The 24,767-nt window shown below is 38.4% G+C and overlaps 1 protein-coding gene across 5 annotated transcripts in view; it reads right to left on the bottom strand.

Moving 5' to 3' along the window:
- Nucleotides 1–24,767, bottom strand: part of LOC125264640 (vitamin D 25-hydroxylase) — a 204,837-nt gene that overhangs the window by 128,109 nt on the left and 51,961 nt on the right. For 3 of the 5 annotated variants that reach the window (XM_048184171.1, XM_048184176.1, XM_048184174.1), the window contains one exon: nt 9,543–9,615. The exons of 1 other annotated variant lie outside the window; for it this stretch is intronic. The gene's annotated coding sequence lies outside the window, so the exon portion shown is untranslated. Of the gene's footprint in view, nt 1–9,542; nt 9,616–21,269; nt 21,368–24,767 lie in introns of those variants that run through there. One more of the 5 variants, XM_048184173.1, reaches the window with a different exon arrangement.

Raw genomic sequence — 24,767 nt, 5'->3', positions numbered from 1 at the left:
CCAAAAAAAAAAAAAAAACCCTCTAACAAGGGGAAAAAAAAAAAAAAGACAGCAAATTACATTGACTATAGCTGATGCTTTTATCCAAAGTCATTTCAACAAGGAAACATGCAATCCTTTGGTTATCAGCCCAGATCTTTAACCAAGCTACACTTTTTTCATTCAACAGCACAAATAGACGTTAATCACAGTGAAATGTCAAAGAGCAGGGACTGCTGAGATTGCTGCTCATCCTTTTTCAGGGACATGAGAATGTTTTTCAATCACTTATCATACGTTCAGACAGTGGCTTAATTTTGCCCTTTCTTATTTATTATCATAACTTATGTTCTTTTCTAGAATGGCTAGGTTAACGGAGGTTAGTCTGGGTGGGTAAGTCAATGCCTGTCAACTAAAGAAACTGCATGAATGTACTGTAGGCTCTGCATGAGAAAGCTGGGCGGCAGTGTTTCCCAGTGTGAGAGTAATGGGAGAATAGAGTGAGGACATGTTTTAGTGTGGTGTGGGTCCAGTGGTCAGGCCCTCCATTCCATGTTCAACTGAATCACGCCTCTCCGACTGGCCTGCTCAGAATGCCAGGGACTGTTTGTGTTGGACCAGTGTGAGTGTGGTTTTAACCCATTTCCTACTACCAGGCACAAGAGTTAACTCATGGACTGAACAAAATGCCACTTCTTCCCAACGGCTCGACAAAAACTGCTGCCGCGAGAGCTCGTAAAAAACTATTCAAACATATTGCTGAACTAACCAAAAACAAGCAGAGCTTTATTTAAAAAAAAAAAAAAAAAAAAAAAGTATATATATGTATACTAAATACTGTGTATGTGTCTAGTTTCCTTTACTTAACACCAGATTTCAAAGACTTCTTTATAACAATTGGAGTCATTTGAAATGATCTGCACATGTATAGAGCGGCCCTGAATCTATATAAAGAGGCTATGCGGAAGTGAGCGAGAAGGAGGGCCACGTCCCAAGGCAAATTTGCAGTTCTGAGGACACAACAAGCTTTATTCATGTCAGCAAACAGTGCAGCAATCTCCCAGAGAAATGGGCTTTGTGTCTACAGGGGTCCCAGCAGAGCGGGCTTACAGATCTCTTCAATCTAATGCCTGGTCTGTGAACAGAAAGCACACAGAACAAGCAGGACCAATTCCCAGCCTCCCCAGCCTCCTCTCCACCAGAACAGCCCACCCCTTGCCCACAGATACTGTTTTCTTTGGCTGGCTGCAAAGTCCATGACAACTCCAGCAAGGGACTTATTCTTAAGACATGGAGGGGAAAAAAGTTGCCAGACAGGTAAAACTGTCGGGTGGAAAAAAAAAGAGATATACTGCGATGTGTGATAGATACAAAGAAAGCATTGTTTAAATAAGTATTAAAAAACATTATGCGAACAGCTGCCATTGTGCTGCCAACTCACTTAAGTGCCGTATTATAGATTTCAGTGTGGTGATATTTATCCAAATGTGAAATGTGCCAGAAGAATCAGTGCAAGTGAAATGTAAGTTCAGTGTTTCATCTTCATTCACCAATTACCTCAGTCTCAGTACTTTTTCATTATGTAAGAATCAAATTTATCATTTAAATGTAGCCCAGTATGCCTGTGTGAAAAAAGAGGATATTGAACACCAAGTCACATTCTATTTTAATGTGTTATCAGTAGCGATATAAACATGCACCAAAATAATCTGTTAGTAATCAGATGGATGGCTCAATCGGATTGAAAAGCCTTCATATAAACATCTGAATCAATCAGATTGAGCTCGATCTGAATTCAATTTTGATTGGTTTGAAAGGGGTGGTGCAGACCTGAAATAATCTAATCATTAGGAAAAAAGCTAAGAATGGAAATGCTTAAACAACTATTTTCTCAGTTAGATTCAATAATACCTTGCGCATATGTGCATTTCTGTGATACACATGTTTAACTTTAATAATAAAATCTTTGATTACATACATTTTATGACCATGCATGCATGCGGTATGTTTATTTACATCTTATGTACTGGTCAGTGAAGGAGAATAAAGAAAATTTTTTTCTGAAATATGTCAGCTTTCCTTTTAGATATCATCAGGGCAAAAAATGACAATTATACTCACGGTAGCTCCAGTGACATTATAGGAGTGGCTTTCTGAAAGTGGTGAAGTTTTGTGTACATGAATACATAAGTGCATATGTAAACGAGAATGTGAATTGGATTCTTTTGGACTGACGAAAATAAGTACATTTACGCAGGGTGTGATTTGTGAAAAAAACAGAGGGGGAGGGGGATGTTTTTAAAAGTTTATTTATTTATTTATTTATTTATTTGTGAAAATTTGTTAAAAACCACAGTGGAGCTATATACTATTTTTGGCAGCTCTTACAGAAACAGTTTTACAAAAGAGATTTTTAGTATTAGATAGCTTAGATATTTGCAACACTATCTACAATGACACTAATAATTCTAATTTCTGATAGAAATGCAAAATCAATCAGTAGTTATTAATAGAATAATGAGACACAAACCTTTACATTCAATCGCGTTTGGTCCCATTTATTTTTGATCACAGTGCAAACTTTCAGTCCAAAAGTGTGCACATTTGGAGAAATGCACGTTTACCTCAGATTTCATAGAGTATAAGCTGGGCCGTATGCAGGGTTTCATAATTACGGAGGTCAGAAAATGTAGTTTGCTAGGGGGGTATGGGGGCTGTTACGTAACAGTCGGGATCATTAATATGCATGACCCCAATATTTGCATATGCCAGCTCATGTTCAAGGCATTACACAAGGGCAGGCAGTATTAATGTCTGGATCTGTGCACAGCTGAATCATCAGACTAGGTAAGCAAACATGAACAATAGCGAAAAATGGCAGATGGAGCGATAATAACTGACATGATCCATGATAACATGATATTTTTAGTGATATTTGTAAATTGTCTTTATATATGTTTCGTTAGCGTGTTGCTAATGTACTGTTAAATGTGGTTAAAGTTACCATTGTTTCTTACTGTATTCACGGAGACAAGAGAGCCGTCGCTATTTTCATTTTTAAACACTTGCAGTCTGTATAATGCATAAACACATCTTCATTCTTTATAAATCTCTCCAACAGTGTGTAATGTTAGCTTTAGCCACGAAGCACCATCAAACTCATTCAGAATCAAATTTAAACATCCAAATAAATACTATACTCACATGATCCGACACATGCATGCAGTATGCATGACGAACATCTTGTAAAGATCCATTTGAGGGTTATATTAGCTGTGTGAACTTTGCACTGTATTATAGTCGAGAGCTCGGGGGGCAGGGAGCACACGATTTAAAGGGGCTGCAGCCTGAATTGGTGCATAGTTAATGATGCCCCAAAATAGGCAGTTAAAAAAATTAATTAAAAAAAATCTATGGGGTATTTTGAGCTGAAACTTCACAGACACATTCAGGGGACACCTTAGACTTATATTACATCTTGTAAAAACTGGTTCTAGGGCACCTTGCCAACAAATTGGATAACAATATCTTTAAAACCATGTCAACAAATACATACATGCATGCACAATTTTGAGGCAGCTTTAATCACATGTTTGGTAATTTCATGACTTCACTTACAACAGAACAACGACGGTCATTGCTCGCAGTTTCTTTTGCGCATTATTTAAGCTATAATAAAGTAATTAAGCAGCGCGCGCCGGCGCATTTGCGTATGCAGTTCTTGAGTGCGTGCCACAAGCACAGTATAACGGCTGATTGGACAGTCATGTTAATTAAAGAGTTTTACTGATATAGCCTGACAACATCTCATCTGACCGCAGTTCACTGTTCAACTGAAGCTCCTTCGTCGTCACCTGCACCTTTTCCGTGCTCGTTTGACTTGCGCCTGTGGCTGAGACGAAGTCGGAATGCGCGTCTGAAAAGTGTCCCGTTTGTTGTGGTCGTAAAGAGACAGTTCTATATAAACGCAGCATTTTATTTGGCGATGTTTTAAAAAAAAAGATTTTTATTTTTGGTATTTTATATGCTCTGTTGGTGGTTTGTGGAGTAGCATCACCCGGGGGGGGATATTTTTTTTTAATTTTTTTCAGCAGAGGCAGGGATACACAGACCAGAAGGGGGGAAATCCCCAATCCCTCCCTACAAATCGCACCCTGCACGTACCTAATGTGAATTAAAGTATCTCACCCCGTCATAAGAAGTGGCGGCAATGGAACAACTGAATGGAATTGTATAAAAATAATATAATTATGTTGCATTTTATGGTAGATCATTTCATTGTTATGGGAGGCATTACCATCAATGTGCAGTTGTCAAAAGTAGGCTACATACTGATTATACATGACAAACGTAATCTGAGCAGCATTTCAGTAGCCCTGACAATGCATAAATTGTCTGATATTTAAGGCTGAAAGGATAAACTTTTCCATCTTTGACACAAAGGAAGTGAAAATGCTAAGAAGCTGCAAGGGCTAGAGCAAAAGAGGTTTGATTTGACAGATGAATACTTGAGCCCTGTCCAGATGGAGGAGGAAGACGACAGGGAGGGAGAGAAAGTGAGAGAGTCTCATCAGTGGCTTTCAGCCTAGGATGTTTCATTATTACTCGTCTTTTGTCTGACTCTCTGTAGATCCTCCCTACTCTTGAGGCATGCTGCTGATGCTGGGTTAGGTGTGCCAAGTGGTTTTCAATTCAAAATTACAGTCCTTTTTCTCTTTCACGACAGTGGAAAAAACATGTAATGCATAAAGCCAAGCTTAACAGAGCAAGATGTGCAAAGCAGACTGCCAAAAAATCTTCCACTGTCTACTATGGCTCAAAAAAACAAAACAAAACAAAAAAAAAAACAATGAAAAGCTATACTGTATACGCAATGATAAAGATGTTGTACTACTAGATAACTAAATGAACAATACTGCAATGTATGCCATGGGCCTGTCAGGGAACGGAGAAATCAAAGTCGGCAGGCAGAGGTGAGGATCCAAATGCAGAGGAGTTTTAATGAAACAAACAAAAATGAACATAAAGCAGGAACAAAATAACACAGGGAAAACAAGGACCATGAGGAATAGCAAATACCTGCATATACATTTACAACGACTGACAGAGAACCAGAGAAACACAAGGGCTATTTATACACATGGGTAAACAAGCTTAACAAAATAAGGGGACACACCTGGAGAAGAGTAATCAACTGGGAAAACTACAAAACTACAACCATGGCCACATGAACAGGACACAGAAATTAACAGAGAAACTATAGGAACTGAGGAAAACTTCAACATAAGAGTCCCACAGAGGACAAAACACAGGGAGGTGAAGCAGCCAGTGGTGTATAAAGTACTCGAAAACCATACTTGAGTAAAGGTATAGATATCTTACCAGAAAATGACTTTTGTAGAAGTTAAAGTTGCTGTTTAGAATGTTACTTGAGTAAAAGTTTTAAAGTATGTGATATTTTTTGTACTTAAGTATGAAAAGTATTTTTCTGATATTAAACGTACTTAAGACTTTAACTCTCTTACATTTTGTTTCTTTAAATTAAAAAAATGGCTAAATGTTTATTGTAATTTTTATATATAAAAAATACTAATATATTAATTATACATTGATCGTTCATGTTAATTCATAGTGCATTACAACTAATGTAAGAGACAATTTTAAAATGTTAAAATGTAAATGTTGAAATTAAAAATGAACAATACTTTTATTAACCTTATTTAATGTTACAAATGTACTCTTATTGAAAAATGTTACTATTTCATATAAATCCAAACAGTCATGCTTAAAAATTACCATCTTTACACACAAGGGCATAGCATGGGTCTATTATATGTATAATTTCACACATTATTTGGCTCTATTTTAGAAAAAATTGATGATTATCTATTCAAAATATGTGTTACAGTGCCAATAAAAACTGAAATTGAATAGGCTACATTTCTGATTTGTTATGCTTCTGTCACTGTATGATGAGAATACAGTTTAAATATGCAACTAGGGCTGGGCGATATATCGCATGAGATTGTCACGCGCATTTCGTCAGTAAAGCCGGTTCCCTGATTACCGCTAAATCGCCATCACCTGCTTTCAAATGCAGCGGCATTTAATAGACAGAGCCGTAGATCACTGAAAAGCCACGCAATATCGCGTTCATTATCGAAGGCGATTCATCTGCGATATGAACGCGATATTGCGTGGCTTTTCAGTGATCTACGGCTCTGTCTATTAAATGCCGCTGCATTTGAAAGCAGGTGATGGTGATTTAGCGGTAATCAGGGAACCGGCTTTACTGACGAAATGCGTGTGACAATCGCATGCGATATATCGCCCAGCCCTATATGCAACTTCGCCGGATAATGAATGCATAACAGCGAACAAATAGATATAAACGAATGCAAATGAATGGTAACAATTGTGGCATACAGTTGTTGTTTTTTTGTCACATTGTTTTAACCGCTTGAGGTACTACTAATGTTAGCGTCCTCTCAGCCTCGACGGCAAACATACTGTTCTCCACTAATGCAGCATCTAGTCAACAAACTAATTACTTTATAGTGATATGAAAACATGTACTGTAGTGTACACTGTATAACATACCGTTTTGTTGTCCGTTTTAAAGTTTTTGAAGTGACCCGCTCTGTGCAGCGCGCAGCCTCACATCACGTGTCAAAACAAACTATACGAGGCATCAGTGATAGTTTTTATTTCACCTCTAGAGGCCACTCTCGTAATGTCTCGTAATGACAGCGCACTCTTCTCAGCCGCTCCAGCAACAGACGCAACCCAGAAAATGAAATCAACCGTGGTTGTGCGAGCACTTGTTTGCACATGCTTTCTTGCAGTCTGTGTTCTTCTGACTTTATTTTGTAGTAAGTAACGAAAATGCTTTGGGAAAATGTATCGGTGTAAAAGTATACAATTTATTTAGGAAATGTAGTGGAGTAAAAGTAAAAGTTGACAGAAATATAAAATCTCAAGTAAAGTACAGATTCTCCCAAAAAATACTTAAGTACTAGGGCTGGACGATTAATCGAAAAGTAATCAAAACCGAAATTCAGAACCTCTAACCGACGTAATTTTCCCATGTCGGTTATTTCGTTTTTTTAATCCTGTTAATACTTCCCCCTTAAAAACATAACTGCGTGTGTAGCCACGTGACTCCGCCCAGTCCAGTCAGTGGCATAAAAGCAAAACACGGAGGTGAACGCCGGTTCAACACATAGTGATGGCGCGCGAGCGGTGAGCCTTGCGTCTTGATTAAACTTTGTCAGTTGTATTTGTTTTATGGTTTGGACATTCAAGCGATTAGACGATCGGATGTGTATTATTATATCGATCTACCGCGCTCGCATAGATATATACATATATCTATGCCGCGCTCGCGCAGCTGCATGTGGCACGAACACTCATACAAACAGCTGCGCAAAACGTGAAGATCGCGTGCACACAGAGGAACGCAGAAACTTGTTGTCAACGCTGTCCTGTGATTTATCACTAAAATAGCTTAGAAACTCAAAAGTTTTAGCATCTATTTTTTCTACTTTTGAAGGAACGATTTACAACCCACAGCTTCACAATTAATAGAGAGACGGTATGACTAATTCACAAACGCAATCACTACTGGTACTGTGCTAATTTATGTTTATCTGATTTACAACGAGCAGAAATCTGTAAGAAATGTTACAAACCATAGATAAAATAACTGCTGATAGTGAGCTATGATGTCAGATCACTCTTTCAACAGGAAAAAAAATATCCCACCTTAATAGTCAATCATAGGCTATTTACAGTACAAACCTTGTCAGTGAACTATGAGGGCAAAAAAAAAAAAAAATCAGAAATAAAATAATCGTTCATTAATCATAATCGAGGTAAAATGTTCAATTAATCGAGGTTTTGATTTTAGGCCATAATCGTCCAGCCCTATTAAGTACTGTAATGAAGTATTGTTACTTCGTTACATTACACCACTGGAAGCAGCGGCGGAACAGGGGGAGGGATGGAGGGTTAGGAATGTAGAGTGGAAGCAGGTTGGGGACTAGGGAAGATCGGGTGTCCAGGGCAGAGCCGGCAGATCAGGCAGCCAGTGTGGAGCAGACTGGGCGTGTGGCCTGGATGGCGCAGGGGGGAGCAGGTTGAGCAGGTGGCCAGGGCGGAGCAGGCTGAGAAGGTGGCCAGGGTGCAGCAGGCGGCAAGGGCAGAGCAGCGGGCCAGGGTGGAGCAGACTGAGCAGGCGGCCAGCGTGGAGCAGGCTGAGCAGGCAGCCTGGGTGGCGCAGGATGATAATGTGACCATGGTGGAGCAGACAATGTATAAATAGGCTGGAACCGACACAGGGCTGAACTCTGGGTCAGAAGTGGGCTCTGGAATGGACTTATGGACTGGAACAGACTCTGAGCTGAGCTCTGGGAAGAGAAGGGGCTCGGGACTGAACTCTGGGACCGGAGCAATAGCTGGAAGCTCTGGCGTGGCGGCCATGATGGCTGGAAGCTCCGGTGTGGCGGCCACGACAGGAAAAGGCTCAGGCTTGGTAGCCACGACGTGAAGAGGCTCTGGCGTGGTGGCCATGATGGTTGGAGGCTCTGACTTGGCGGCCACAACGTGAAGAGGCTCAGGCTTGGCAGCCACGACATGAAGAGGCTCAGGTTTGGCGGCCATGAAGGCTGGAGACTCTGGCATGGCGGCCATGACGGTTGGAGACTCTGGTGTGGTGGCCATGACGGCTGGAGACTCTGGTGTGGTGGCCATGACGGCTGGAGACTCTGACGTGGTGGCCATGAAGGCTGGAGACTCTGGCGTGGCGGCCATGATGTCTGGAGACTCTGGCGTGGTGGCCATGACGGTTGGAGACCGGCATGTCCTCCAGACTTGACGCCAGTCTCAAATACCTATGGACCGCCCTAATGTCTTCATCGGCAATGATCATGGCTACCGGGAACTCTGACTTGGACCGGGAACTGAAGACTCTGGAATGGCTGCCATGGCGGGATGAGACTCTGGAAGACTCTGGAATGGCGGCCATGACGGGATGAGACTCTGGAATAGCGGCTATAACAGGACAAGACTGGGAGTGAGGGATACTGTGGGAGTGCCGCTCAACTGCAGTATAAGATAGATGTAATATCCCAGTGTCTTATTAAGGTCCCAAAACGGCATGAGTGAACTGAGCATTTCTGACAGCCCTCCCTGAAAGAATATCATCAGGCATCCCTTGCTCATGTTGGTCAAATGAGACCACTCAAAAAAATCCGGAGCACAGTCCTTAATGCAGTGATCTCCTTGACAGAGATGTGTAATTCTCCCTGCTGGATCCATAAAGGGTCAGTCATTCTGTCAGGGAATGGAGAAATCAAAGTCGGCAGGCAGAGGTGAGGATCCAAATGCAGAGTTTTAATGAAACAAACAAAAATGAACAAAGCAGGAACAAAATAACACTGGGAAAACAAGGACCATGAGGAATAGCAAACACTTACATTTACAACGACTAACAGAGAACCAGAGAAAAACAAGGGCAATTTATACACAGGGGTAAACAAGCTTAACAAGATAAGGGTACACACCTGGAGAAGAGTAATCAACCGGGAAAACTACAACCATGGCCACAGGAACAGAACACAGGAATGAACACAGAAACTATAGGAAAGGAGAAAAACTTAAACATAAGAGTCCCACAGAGCACAAAACATGACAAAACAGACAAAACTGCAAAAATCTCTGTGTAACTTACAGTCAGACAGAGTAGCACATGCAGTGCTGGCCATACCTAATAAGCGATATAAGTAGTGGCATAGGGCCATGCCAGACAATAATGCTTGGTAATAATAACTTTGATAAAATTTGCTTCTGTCAGTCGTGTGTGTTAAAGTTTGAATATGAAGAGGCGGCACTATCAAAAGAAAAACAGGAAGGAAAGTGAGCAACTTAAGGTTAAGTGATGAATTTTAATAAGATATTGTAGAAATGGCGGTTGCTGCATCGTGTCTTATTGATTTAATTCTGCACTTTGTGAGGGCTTTGAAGACTCTGTGCCAAACAACAGTGTCAGCGGCGTGCACGGTGTTATCGTGGGCACTTCAAAATGCATGAATAATTCTAGATATCATCTTATCGAAATTGTTTTGATCTTTAGAATGCACATTAGCTTCTTTTCCATTGACCAGTTAAAGGAACACTCCATAGGAAGAAAATAGGCTCCAACTCCATTTTCCAACTCCCCTAGAGTTAAACAGTTGAGTTTTACCATTTTCGAATCCATTCAACTGATCTCCGGGTCTGGCGGTACCACTTTTAGGAAAATATATGAAAAATATCTCAATTCTTTAGTCATTTTTGAGCGAGATGCTATTGGTCTCATCAGATTCAATGAACTATGCTAAGCTATGCTAAAAGTGGTACCGTCAGACCCGGAGATCGGCTGAATGGATTTGAAAACAGTAAAACTCAAATGTATAACTCTAGGGGAGTTGGAAAATGAGCCTATTTTCAAAAAAAGCGTAGTGTTCCTTTAAATTTGACAACACTGATTTTTTGCTACGTAAAAATTTGGTCAGATTTTCGTATTGATCTGAACAAAAGCAGCAGATGGGCTGAATAAAAATGTAGGTTCACTCTCTGACAGTTAGTGGCGCTTTTGGAACAGCAGAAATACAGCAGTTACCATGGTTACCCCTGTACACAAAGCAACACTGCACAAGTTTAACATTCTGTTTCTTCTCGTATTGGATTATTTGAGTTTGTGTTGTAAATAAATACTTTGTTCTGGAACATTTTTCATACTTCTCTTCATCATCTGAACCTACAGGTGACAGCTAGGGCCGGCCCATAACCATAAAACCATTGTTCACCTTAAAATTCTTTCATCATTTACTCTCATGGTTATAATCTGAATAACTTTCTTTTTCCTTGAGCAAAAAAGAAGATTGTAACACAATGACACTACTATTTTGCTTAAAATGATAGTTATGTTCCAGGTCTGTAATTCTGCAAAAAAAAAAAAAAAAAAAAAAAAAATGCACTATATTTCAAGTGTTCTGCATGATAATTATATATGAAAAAGACAATTTTTGACTGAAATTTGCGCAATTTTGCAAAGTTTTAATAGGCACATTGTGCAAATTTGGTGTATTACTATCAATGATTTCAAACCTGATGTGATACATCTTAATGTGACATTTGAATATGCAAACATCCGTAAGCTGGCGTAGAGTGGAAGATTATCATTGAATAACTTTTAGGGAATAAAGACCTATAATATAATGCAATATAAGTTATATAGACTACTGTTATGGTACTTTTAAAGGTGCCCTAGAACTTTTTTTAAAAAGATGTAATATAAGTCTAAGGTGTCCCCTGAATGTGTCTGTGAAGTTTCAGCTCAAAATACCCCATAGATTTTTTTAATTCATTTTTTTAACTGCCTATTTTGGGGCATCATTATAAATGAGCCGATTCAGGGCCGCTGGCCCTTTAATTGCTCGTGCTCTCCGCCCACGGAGCTCGTGCTTGCCTTAAACAACATAAAAAAAGTTCAAACAGCTAATATAACCCTCAAAATGGATCTTTATAAAGTGTTCGTCATGCAGCATGTCTAATCGCGTAAGTACAGTGTTTATTTGAATGTTTACATTTGGTTATGAATGAGTTTGATAGTGCTACATTTGGTTATGAATGAGTTTGATAGTGCTCCGTGGCTAACGGCTAACATTACACACTGTTGGAGAGATTTATAAAGAATGAAGTTGTGTTTATGAATTATACAGACTGCAAGTGTTTAATAATGAAAATAGCGACAGCTCTCTTGTCTCTGTGAATACAGTAAGAAACGATGGTAACTTTAACCACATTTAACAGTACATTAGCAACATGCTAACGAAACATTTAGAAAGACAATTTACAAATATCACTAAAAATATCATGTTATCATGAATCATGTCAGTTATTATTGCTCCGTCTGCCATTTTTCGCTATTGTTCTTGCTTGCTTACCTAGTCTGATGATTCGGCTGTGCACAGATCCAGACGTTAATGGCTGCCCTTGTCTAATGCCTTTCATAATGTTGGGAACATGGGCTGGCATATGCAAATATTGGGGGCGTACACCCCGACTGTTACGTAACAGTCTGTGTTATGTTGACATTCGCCTGTTCTTCAGATGTCTTTTAAACAAATGAGATTTATATAAGAAGGAGGAAACAACGGAGTTTGAGACTCACTGTATGTCTTTTCCATGTACTGAACTCTTGTTATTTAACTATGCCAAGATAAATTCAATTTTTGAATCAAGGGCACCTTGATGTTGTTTTGTTGTTTTTTTGTTTTGTTTTTTGTTTTTGGGTCATACCATTTAGTTTCCTTCTATGGAAAATAGCAGTGTCAACATTGTGCAAAACATCTCATGAAAGAAAATCACACAGGTCAACATGACAGTGAGTAAATGATGACAGAATATTCATTTTTGGGTGAACTATCTCTTTATATACACACAGTTTGGCAGTTAAATGTACTTATATATTTACGTAAGAACTGCTTTAGATCTATGCACCAAATGAATTGCAAAACATGCAGCTTTAAATTCACTCATTTCAGAGTCTATTTTTCCAATAGAGTCTGATTGGGTAAGCGTTCCATGTTCTGTTGACAAATTGGTTCTAAACATAATCACCCTTTGGACCTGAGTCATGGACCTGTGATTTACACCACCCATAAAACATATGAACCATACAGAGCAGTGCCAGATATGAAATGTATTACTTGAGGTCAATAAGCAGGGGGGCTACATTTCAAAAGTGCTGACCCATATGTTTGCAGGGCAAGACTCAAGTGCTTTGTTATAATATATGGCTACCTGTCAAAAGCATTGTGACAATCAAATGACTTTATGCTTACAGACAGACAGGAAAATAGAAACAAAGTGTTTTAACAGCATAACAAAAAAAAGCAATACTGCTATGCACCTTTACTGTAGTCTATATTTGAACATTCCTCCTGTGTCCAAAAACAGCTTGGAAAACCACCTTTTCCTCTACTTTATAAAAGGGGCATAATTTCACAACTTCAAGGCACTTCCCCCTTTATCAGAGGGCTTCTTGCCATAAAGATAAGTACTTTGTTCCATCTTAAATGGGATTTTCCATAAAAGCCACAGTAAACACATACTTCCAAGGCAAGGCTTCCTCCCCATAATTTTTCTAAGCTTTGCCTTTATGAGAGGCAATTAACTGTAAAGTGAAGAGGCAGTCGCGTCCATGTTAATTGTTTTCCCCATTCACAGAAACACTTGAGCTGTTCTTCCACTGTAGCCAGTGCTTGACTTCCTCTGAAAGGATATATGTGAACACAGAGAAAGAAAGTTTGCATAACCCTTTCTAATCCTGCATCAGTCCTTTTTCCACATTACAATTTAGTATGAAAAGAGTTTAGCAGAAATAGTCTAGTGATATCATTTTCATTTAGCATGTTAATAAATTAATATGATTATACATATAATACATATAATATGATTATATGATATTATTATACAAAGTACCATTACAAAACTTTGGAGACATTAAGATTTTTAAACATTTAATGTTGTAATGTTTTAAATAAACTTAAGGGGTTTGTGTGAATTTTTTTCTAATAAATGTCACTTTTATTCTTGTTAGTCTTGGGAGGAGCCATGGTGGAGCCTTAATGTAGAGGCCAGGTAGAACCAAGGGGACGACAGAAAGAGGCGGAGCTGGTGGAGGTGGAGACCAAAGAACTAAAGAGACGAAGAGACTGGGGCAACACTGACGGTCTTCGAGACCAAGGAGGAGCTACAGGGATGAGCAGACGAGGTGAAGCCAGGGTGCCGGAGAACTGAGGCAGAGCCAGAGGGAAGGAGGAGCCAGACAGAGTCAAAGGGGTGGAGGGTTGAGGTGAAGACGAAGGCCCGGAAGTCCATGGCGAAGGCAGAGCAATTACTGATCAAGGCGGAGCCAGAGGGAGGAAAAATCCTGGTGGAGTCATAAGGATGTTGGTCCCAGGTGGAGCCAGGTAGAGAGAAGCCATGGTGGAGCCGACTAGTTGACGTGGAGTGACGGGCTTGGAAGGAGGAGTCAAATGACTAAAGGGAGCCAGCAGAGACAGGGCAAAAGAACTGGATAGCATGGGCAAAGGATTACGGCCTCCTTGGCTATGACAGAGAGTTAAAAAAGACTTCCTTGGCTGATATAGGACAGGCAGAAAGTTCAAAATGTTGGGCACCAAAACAGACTTGCTACTGGGCAATGAAAGAGTCATGGTGCTGGGCAACAAAATAGGCACGGTGCACTGTAACTTTCACTTTCAATAAGCACTTCCACCGGAACAGACACAGGGACTGACTCACACACTTGTTCAGACTCCACTTCTGGCTCGGGCTCTGGGATGAATTTGGCCTAGGGGGTACGCTCCTTGATGAAAACAATGCCTAGCTCACACACCTGGCTGGATGTGGCCATCCATAGCTATGGATCTGTGGTGGGCTCTGGCTTTATTTCCATGTTGGACTCTGGCTCTTTATTTGTGGTGGACTCAGGCATTGAGTCTGCATTGGACGTTGTGTTGTGGTGTTGGTGGATCTGCACAGATGTAATAACTACTCAAAGTAATCGTGGAATGTCCCTCAAGGGCCATCATCCAGAGGCTTATGTCATTGTAGTGATCCCACTGGGAGAGGAGGAGGATCTGAATCTGATCTGATCTGGCGGAAAATAAAAGTGCTGGATCTATTTGCAAGCAGTTCTTTTAATGAAAACAAACTCAAAATTACTCTTCTCAAGAATACAGTGAACAAAGACAGGAAAACAGAACAACACCTATTGTGAGATGAGATCTGACAAAGCACAACTGCAAAGGAGGTCTATATATACACTAAGGACTAAACAAGATAATTAACTAGAAACAGACAGAGCTCCAGACTGCGACTTAATGGTCACATTTTGCAACCTTTTTTCTGCCAGTGTGACTAAATTTTGTTAGAGGTCACACTGGTATAACCACCACATTGCAACCACATTAACCAACTGGTAAGAGCTGCCATTTCCGTTTCATATGAGAAACATCAAACGGCAAACTAAACGTAAGTGAAACGAAACAGCGCTACTCATTTGAACAGTGCAGCATAGAACGTTTACCAGCACTGAGCAATAATAGACAGCGTAGCGCAAGCTCAGAGCGCACCGATCTCAATCGGGTGACACTGCTTACTATACACCACTGGGAGATTCATTGAGAAAGCATTTGAATTCGCCGTAAAATTATTAACTTTGCGAGATCTACTGGGAAGCTTTCAAATTCAGTGCAGAATTCTGTACTACAAACCAGTTCAAATAGCGCGCTGATGTGGAAAACAGGAGAACAAACATTAATGAAGAAGTTAAGGCTCAAATCTCCATGGATTAACGTAGTAATGCTTACTGAAACCATATTGTGGCAGAAATACTCGAATCAATGCTTTCACATTATTAATTTCAGGGTTCATGCGAACTTTTGAGAGTGAACTTTAGAGAAGTGCTTCACACTTTTTCCAGCACTTAAACAAGTAGGAAAGTAGGAAAAGTCTCATGAAAAACAAAAACTTCTATAAATTGTGACTGAATTACACAGAAAGCAAGTAAAGAGTGGTCATTTTATAATCAGTGAAGCTGTCGGTCAGTTCAGTATGGTACATTTAATAAGAGTAGAATATTTCCATTTTTTCCTATAAAAATGTTTTTGCATGTTACTGTTAATAAGTTAATTTTATCTGCATCTCAATTCTCAAAAGCTCAGTGCTTTACTGTCAAATTTCCAATGAATAAACATATAATATTATTAGTAACTGCACTTATTAATGCAAAAACAATAGTAATGATTAAATTACCTTTATTATATATATTAAAAAACTTAGCAGAACTTAGTGGCACCAGCGCCACTGCTCTCAAATGTCAGTCTGGAGGTGTGACACATCAAATCAAACACTATGGAAACGGTTGAACAAAGACAAAGGAAAGTGAACAAGGAACAGTAAAAAACTCAAAGTCCAAGTGAAAACACAAAAAATAAACACAGACCACACATGCCACTATCTCCAAGTATGCTCTTTATAACATATATTTATTAAACCAACCATAATTGTTTTAAAAACCAGAAAACCATTTTTTTAAAACCAGAAATTTTTTAGAGGACTTCAAAAAGATTTACAAAACCATTGCTGAAGACACCCACGGTCACTAAGATTTATAAGTGCTGGCCAAATAAAGGAAATTCAACATCACTGTAACTTTTTCTAGGAGTTCTTCTCAACTAAAATCAGGAACACAGCTTACAATGTTTCACGAGGTCAAAAAGAATATGAACTAAGGTTGCGTAAGCATCTTTTCACTGGCTAATGTCAGTTCATCAAACCACTCAAAGGAAAACATTTATCATTTCTATAAGAGCAATGTGCATGGGAAAGAAAAGAAAATAGCTATATCATTCACAAGTTTTTCAAAAGCACAAAAAAAAAAAAAAAAACATATGAAGTGCTAACATTCTAGCGCTTAAGTGAGAAGTTCATATGACAATCAAAACTATCAATGATTTGACTCTTTCATAAGGACAGATAAGTCAGACAGACAATGCAGGTCATTTCTGCTGAATGCACTGAATTTATATTTATGATGATGCATTACTTTATATTAAGGGTTTGATGTCTTTTCAAGACGGTGAATGTTGACTCAATGTATGTTCAGTAGGGTTGTAACGATGTTAGATTTTAATGGTATGATGATAAACTGCCCGAGAAAATAACAGTTTCATGGTATCAGTATTAAACAGTCAATTATAATTATCATCAGTTAAAATGACTATTAAATGAATGAAAAGTTTTTCTTTGTTGAACAAATGCTTTATTATTACAAACTTGAAACCATTTTTTTTTTTTTTATTCAAATTATTCAGTAATCAGAAACTTGTCAAATCAGTTAAATTGAATAATTGATTATGGATTAGATTATCTTATTTTTTTATCATTAATAATTTATTACAATTTAAATAAAAAAAATAAGTCTTATGAAATGCATTTTATTCAGAAAATCTATCTTTGTATGATTGAATACAATATAATATATAATACAATATATTATCAAAAATGGTGGTAATGAAATGAATGCATAAAACTAACAATTTAATTAATGTTTTAAAATGTAATCAAATTAAAATTTAACAGCTTTTATCCTTTTATTTTTTTGGCAAAGTGCTGCACAACAGAGATTTGCTAAATTAAGGAGTATGGAGTAATATATTGCTTCAAGTTAAACCAAACTTTTATTTTGACAGGTTGTAGTGAAGACCTTTGAGTTTCAGGGTGTATTTGACAATGATTTTTTCTGAAATAAAATTATGATTTATATAATAAATTTATATAAAAAAATAATTTTTACAAGATGTAATTTAAGTCTCAGGTGTCCCCAGAATGTGTCTGTGAAGTTTCAGCTTAAAATACCTCACAGATCATTTATAAATCCATGTTATAAATACCCATTTCTGACTACAGTCAAAAACAGCCTGTTTTCATGCATGTGCCTTTAAATGCAAATGAGCTGCTACGTGCCGCCTCCTCTCCACGATCACAGTTCCTGCCTCAATCAGATACTCAGATACACAGATGTGTGCGCTCAGAATATATCGAACTTGTGGACCTCAGAAGACATTCATTTTAAAGGGGACCTACATTGCCCCTTTTAGAAGATGTAATATAAATCTCTGGTATCCCTAGAATGTGTCTGTGAAGTTTCAGCTCAAAATATCCCACAGATCATTTATTATAGCTTGTCAAATTTGCCCCTATATGGGTGTGAGCAAAAACACAGCGTTTTTGTGTGTGTCCCTTTAAATGCAAATGAGTTGCTGCTCCTGGCCCACTTTCCAAAAGGGGGTGAAGCTTTAATGACGATTGTCAGTAATGGTGTTCAGCCTTACATTGTTCAAACCGGAGACAGACACTGATGGAATGCAACTGGACATTTCTGAATGGTTATTGGATAAATTTATGTAGTTGCTGTGGAGTTGATTCAGCTCATCGACTATGCATGTGTCGTCATGTTAATATTTTGTGCAAATCCAGCATTGAATTGACCCTCATTTGTGAAGCAGTCCGGCGTAAAATGATGGCATGGCAACAACAGTCTAATACAACAACTCTTCCTCTTCTCAGGGTTTATGTAAATTTTAGGGTTAGTAATGTCACGAACCTGGGAAGAAGCTCGTTGTAGTCCCTACCAGCTGTTTGTTTGTTTATGCCCATATTGTTTATGCCCTAACAGCAACATTACACACTAATTAAAGTTAAAAAAGTAAAATCATAATCATAATTTAAGATTTCTGCTATACTTCTTTAAAAAAGTATGTAGTACTTAAGAACTTAAATATAAAGACATGTATCTGACTGTCTATTTCAGATAATATATATGAAAATATGTACACAGCACTCATCCTCAGAATTGTTGGATAAATACTGAGTCTGAGTAATTTCTTAGGCAAGGGTTCTCACAACATTGTGATGGTTCATCATCATAAATCTTGCTGCTCTCCTCAGAATATCACTTTTGCCTCCCTGTACAGAACTTAAGAGGCTCTCTGCCAGTCACTAATATTCTCTGGCCACTCTGCAGCCATATTTACAGGAGCACAGTCACAAGGTCACGACATACACACATCAATTCAAAACGCCCCAGACCTTAGCCAACCTGTGGAAATCAGTCTGTCTCCTACTGGAACACGGATCCCACCGCAGTTCCCGCTGCCAGTACAGCAGTACAATTCCAACAAAGCTCTTTTTTCGTTCTACTTTTTCAAAGAGCACAAATCAATACAGCACGCACTACACACTGCTCCCACAAAGGCCGAAATATATGTAAACTTTTGTTTTACACGCAGTGTCTTTGGAAACAACTTCAAATAGAGCACACTTCAAACACTAGGCCCCCACAAGTCTTTGATCTGATTCTGAATGTGGTAAAGTTATGTTGCATTAAATTTTAAAAAGTGGACTTAAAAAACAGGAGACTAGTGGGAAAACCTGTACAGAAGTGGAAGAAGAAAAAAGTTGTATTCAACAAGAGAACAGTATAAAGTTCATTAATGCACAATGTTTCTGAAGAACCCAAACAATCGATTGCTGCTCTCGAATCCCTCAAAAGATAATGTGGGATTTCAGTAAACATGACACAATTAGAATGATTCTCAAGGTCAAAAGAAATGCAACTTAATAACTAACAAATCTAAAGGTTGGAGAAAACTTTCAAAGGCTTTTGGAAAAGTACAGAAGAATGAAACAACCCAGAGAAGAGAAAGATTTATTGCGTATGTGGAGTTTGATGGGAAATGGCAAAGTCAGCTAAAACAGGGTACATGTACACTTATATTAGTGTCAGTTAGGGCTGGGCGATATATCACATGCGATTGTCACGCGCATTTCGTCAGTAAAACCGGTTCCCTGATTACCGCTAAATCGCCATCACCTGCTTTCAAATGGAGCGCCATTTAATAGACAGAGCCGTAGTTCACTGATAAGCTATGCAATATCGCGTTCATTATCGCAGATGAATCGCCTTCGATAATGAACATGATATTGCGTAGCTTGTGAAGATTTAAAGGGGTGGTTCAATGCGATTTCACGTTTTTAACTTAGTGTGTAATGTTGCTGCTTGAGCATAAACAGTATCTGCAAAGTTACAGCGCTGAACGTTTAATGCAAACGGAGATATTGTCTTTTAACGTTATGGCAGTTTATTGCCTACAAAAACCGGTTTGGACTACAACGAGCTTCTTCCCGGGTTGGTGACATCATAAACCCTTGCTATTAACATAAACACTGCCCCCCGGAACACGCAACAAAGTGGGCAAGGCCATGTGGCGCAGCAAAATGGAAGTGGAAGAGTTCTGTACATCGGATGTGAGCGGTGCGACACGACGCGTCAAAAGATAATAGAACCCATTATAATCTGTGATATTTTCTACACTGGATGCGGCGCTGAAGACAGCTTCCATAATCTACACAAGTTTAATGCTGGATTGCACAAAAGCTATTACTGAAAGATGAAGCAGTTCCTACTTTAAAAGCAGAAGCTGCTGTTTATTGGCTTCAAACTGTAAGTACATTGTATTGTTTGTACAAGTCTTTTAAACGTAATGTCATAGTTCTGTTGCTATTTTTAATGCATCAAGGACATATACAAAGAGCAACCCGTTTTTGCTTCGCTAGCCAGTTAGTTAAGTTCTAGTGCAACAAACACCAACAAACGTCTATGTTCATAGACAAACAGTTGTTCATGCTATAAATTAAACGCTACCTTTACAAAAATGCAACTACTCAGTCATGTATTCGGCTACAGTAAAGCTTTAATCAGGATAAAACTGTATATTGAAAGCTAACAAACAGCAGTGACGGCATATCTAAACACTTTGACACAAATACTAAATGAAATACCGTTCATAAACGTCCTTTAAAAGCCGCGATTGCAGAGGTTCTGCTTTACCCTCTTCATCTGGGTCTGATTCGGGCTCAATTTGATACAGCAATATAGACGCCATTATTTACATTTCCAGCTTAGCGCGTAACTACGAATGGTAAGGGGCGTGGCGTTTCCGGACGCTTCAGCAAATCATGATACACTGGGCCAGCTACCAACCTGCCAACCAATCTGAGCACATTGCGTATTTCGGAGGGAGTGGCTTAATAGAAGCAGGAAGTCAAACGAGCCGTTCATATGACAGTGGAAACAGAGGTATAGAATAAAGCTAAAATATATGAAAAAATACAGCGTTTTCAAAAAAACGAAGCATTAAGACATGTTAAACTGTGCCCCCAAAACACAATCAAGCCTAGAAAAAAACCACTGAACCACCCCTTTAATGTAAAGTAAATTTAATGATTTTGGTTCTATTCTATATGATTATATGATTATGATTAGACTTCTATATGAGTATGAATATTTGGGAGAACAGAAATGCGCTTCTATTCCAATAATCTATACACTGCCATTCAAAAGTTTGACATCAGTAAGATTTTTTTAAATAATAAATTTATTCAGCAATGATGCATGTAATTGATCAAAAGTGACAGTAAAGACACTTACAATCAGTGCTGTAGGCAAGATTTTATAATCACAGAAGCACCAAATTTGAGCTATAGGAGGGTTTGCTTCCCCAAGAAAAGTTTGATTTCTCTGATCTACATGTGCATTTTAAGCCATTTGAAGGTCAAAATAAAAAAGAAAAGAAAGAAAATAACTTTAAAAACAGTTGATTATTTGTCAATACCTGCTCTCTCCTCATCTCCATCACTCTTTCTTTTTCTCTGTCTCTTCCCCTCCTAAAGCTGAGCTTTGAGTCTTTTCATTTTTGTCTGTCAGTGAAGAAAGTAAACATAGGGTCAACTGATATTTATGTTTTATGAATCTTTTTTTTTTTTTTTTAGAAAAGTTAATTTACTGAAGGCTACCAGGAAAGCTAGGTAGCCAAGTTTATTAAAGTCATTCACAACATGTGCACATGCATTATTAATCTTTTGCCTAATATGATGAAAACAGCTCTGTAAATGTTTCTTGTCCCCTCATATAGTTAGTAAGAATTACATTACATGAATCACGTCAATTATATAGGCCTATTTTCAATTCAAAATGGCGAAATGAGACAAAAGTTAATTAGTTTGCATCCCTGATTATTTTTGTTGGTCGTTCAACATTTCTATCCTAAAACAGCTGTCAAATAAATGTTTAGTTTAGCTACTTACATCTTATCTCACACTTTATGACCGTTAACTGAAGCGTCAAGCTAAGCCTACGCTGGAATCCACACTCACCAGCTTCTATGAACATAAAGCCCCTCATTTTGCTTTGTTTGGTATTGAAAAAAATTACATATTTTGACATTGACGAGCAATGCCAGATTGCTGAGGTTTCATGGTTTCATATCATGGTTTAAGCAGAACAACTGTTCTCAACATTAATAAAAATAAGAATTCTTTCTTCAGCACCAAATCAGCATATTACGTATTTTTCAGATGGATGTGACACTGAAGACTGGAGTAATGGCTGAAAATTCATCTTTGCCAACAAAGAAATAAATTACATTTTAAAATAGAAAATATTTGATTGCAATAAGACTTCATAATATTACAGTTTTTACTGTATTTTGATCAAATATATGCAGCCTTGGTGATAAGAGACTATTTTCAAATACAAAACAAAAAAAACTTTCAGAGCACAAACTTTTGAATGGTACTGTGCAAAATATGTGTTTACACAGTCTCTTTTCACAGTCTTGCTAGAGGTGGCATACATGTAATCCAATAATTGCCATTAACTGTATATTGAACAACAATATTAAAATACAGGAATCTGACCACTGGTTGCGCTGTACAGTAGACTCAATAGCAGTGTTGTCATACCAAAGAATAAATAGTGTGGGAAACTATGTGAGAGTATTCTGTTAGTATGCAGTTAAAGGATGCATGCGTGAGAACAGAATGTTAAATGAACAGAGTATCATTTGGTTATTATACTATATACAGTAGAAAGGAATAATAAATATGAATAAAAATGGTCTATTAGTCTAAAGTTAACCTAAATTTAATAAATGGTTTTCATTAACGATATTGTGGCCTATGAACTATCTTAAAAACTCTAAATGCTGGAATCTTTTTTTTTCAAAGAAAGTTCATGAGATCACTTTCTTCATCATTGTAAGTGACAACTGTTAACATATTAGAGAATAATTGAGTTTAGAGGTGGGTCTATATTTGGGGTGGGGATCACTTCCATTAGAGCATGATTAAATAATGATAAGCTGGTGAATTTTTACTGTGGCATCACAGTGAAAGGAGCCCATGACCCACTTAAAGCCTTCACATCTGATACAGAGCCACCCTTTGATAGTTCTCTCAATGCAGACACTATTTGACAGTTACTTTTGCCTCTCCATCACTTCTTCTTCCTTTTTTGCCCCCTCCGAAGAGTATGTGGATTCAATAAAGGACATGCAGATCTGTGGTCAAAGGTGAATGTGACTGAGTGATGTCTCCTATAATCTATCGGACATGTTATTCCAGAGGAGGATATGAGGTGGACCTCATGAAACATTTATCTTTGAAGAGTGGCTGAGGAGAGATATAGATGAAAACAGAGATGATAGAAAGCGAGAACACAATTCACAGAAAGGACGTTGATGAATACCTGGAAGTGTTATATATTTCAAAAGCCACCAATAATGGAATGCGGCACATCATATACTTGTGTATAGTGAGACGGAAGACAAAAAAATAGAATAAGCATTCAAGGTGAGATGTCAAACTACAATAATGGGCCAATCATAGATTATAAAGCTTATGAGGATCTGAAAATCAGTAGTTCATACAATAGATCCTATTTAAACCCCTTCCTGGGCTCTCATTTTCACTAATGCGCACACACGCAGGTATCTACATGCGCCTCTGTGCTGCTGCATTGAGTTAAACATATTCTGGAAGCTTAGAAAGGCTTTGTGAGTTCTAACTCTTAACACAAAGCCCTCAGGCTGAGATCTTGAACAAAGCTCTTAAGCTGCCTGTGTTCATGGCGCACTGTGCCAGTGCCTTGCTGTCTACAGAGGACATGCTACTACCTACTAGAAGACTGGTTCATTCTTCCTGTGATTCCTGCATCAATAACATACAATAATTTACACAGAGACTAGCAGTGGCCATGAACCACAAGGTTATCATATTGTCAGTCAGGGCTTTTCTTGAAATTATCTGCGAGGACATGTGCTTTTTGGGTTTTTTTTTACCACCATTTCTTTGAATAATCATTCAAGGTTGAAATGCTCATGCAAAACTATCTAAACTATATCCGAGTCTGACACAACATTCTCTTGACAGCCAGCCAAGTTCAATTCGCAATCTGTTTCTGCTCCAAACAAAACGAGTGACAACAGAGAAGGGGAAACATGCTATTTTATTAAATCTGACAATCTCTTCAAGTGAGCACAATAGCAGGGGATCATGGGAAAACGCTCTGGCTTTGTCATAAGTTACAGTGAGTCTGGAAAATCTCTGGGCTTAGATGACCGCCAAAGTGTAAGGACTGATAAAGAACAGAGCCCGGACAATTAGCTTAATTTATACTTGGCCATCTGAAGGATCCATCAGACTATTATCCTCTCTCCATTCTTATGGCGGTGCTGTAACATCCAGTACAGGCTAAATGACAAGGAGACATCAATGAAGTTTATGTAGGGGCTAGACATTTTAGAGGTCAATTTTCTAATTCCATTCAATGAACTTCATTTTTAGACGCTGGTTAAAAGCCTGGAAGCCAGTAGAAACATTCAAAGTCCAATTCCACCTCAACAATAAGGGTCAGGTTTGGGTCATTATCTGGTGAGGAAGAGCGTGAAATATTTCTGAGCTGACCTCCATCTAGATTAAAGTATTCCCATTTGAGAGCAATGATGAGGAGAGGAAGAAGAGGAAAATTTACACTCTTTAGAGTACTTTCATACTGTGTTACATCCGGTATGTTGGCAATGTCCTTTGACCCATATGTCCTTTAATCTGTGACAAACTAACAACAATTGCAAAAATACTTTACTTCTAGTGGTATAATTTAGCCATGACAAGCAATTTTATTGGTACCATTAGCATTTACACTTGAAAAGAGTGGCCTGGGTTCTCTGCCATTTTAAAAAAATTAAATGCTGTTTTAAAAATAAACGTCTCGAATCTGATGACTCCATCTCTTGTGGCCTTATGGGATAGCTAGGTCAAACGCATTTAATTTG

This window comes from Megalobrama amblycephala, linkage group LG3, assembly GCF_018812025.1.
Source record: "Megalobrama amblycephala isolate DHTTF-2021 linkage group LG3, ASM1881202v1, whole genome shotgun sequence".
Taxonomy (NCBI): Eukaryota; Metazoa; Chordata; class Actinopteri; order Cypriniformes; family Xenocyprididae; genus Megalobrama; species Megalobrama amblycephala.
Note: the sequence above shows the minus strand (reverse complement) of the source record. Positions and strands in the feature narration are given on the sequence as shown.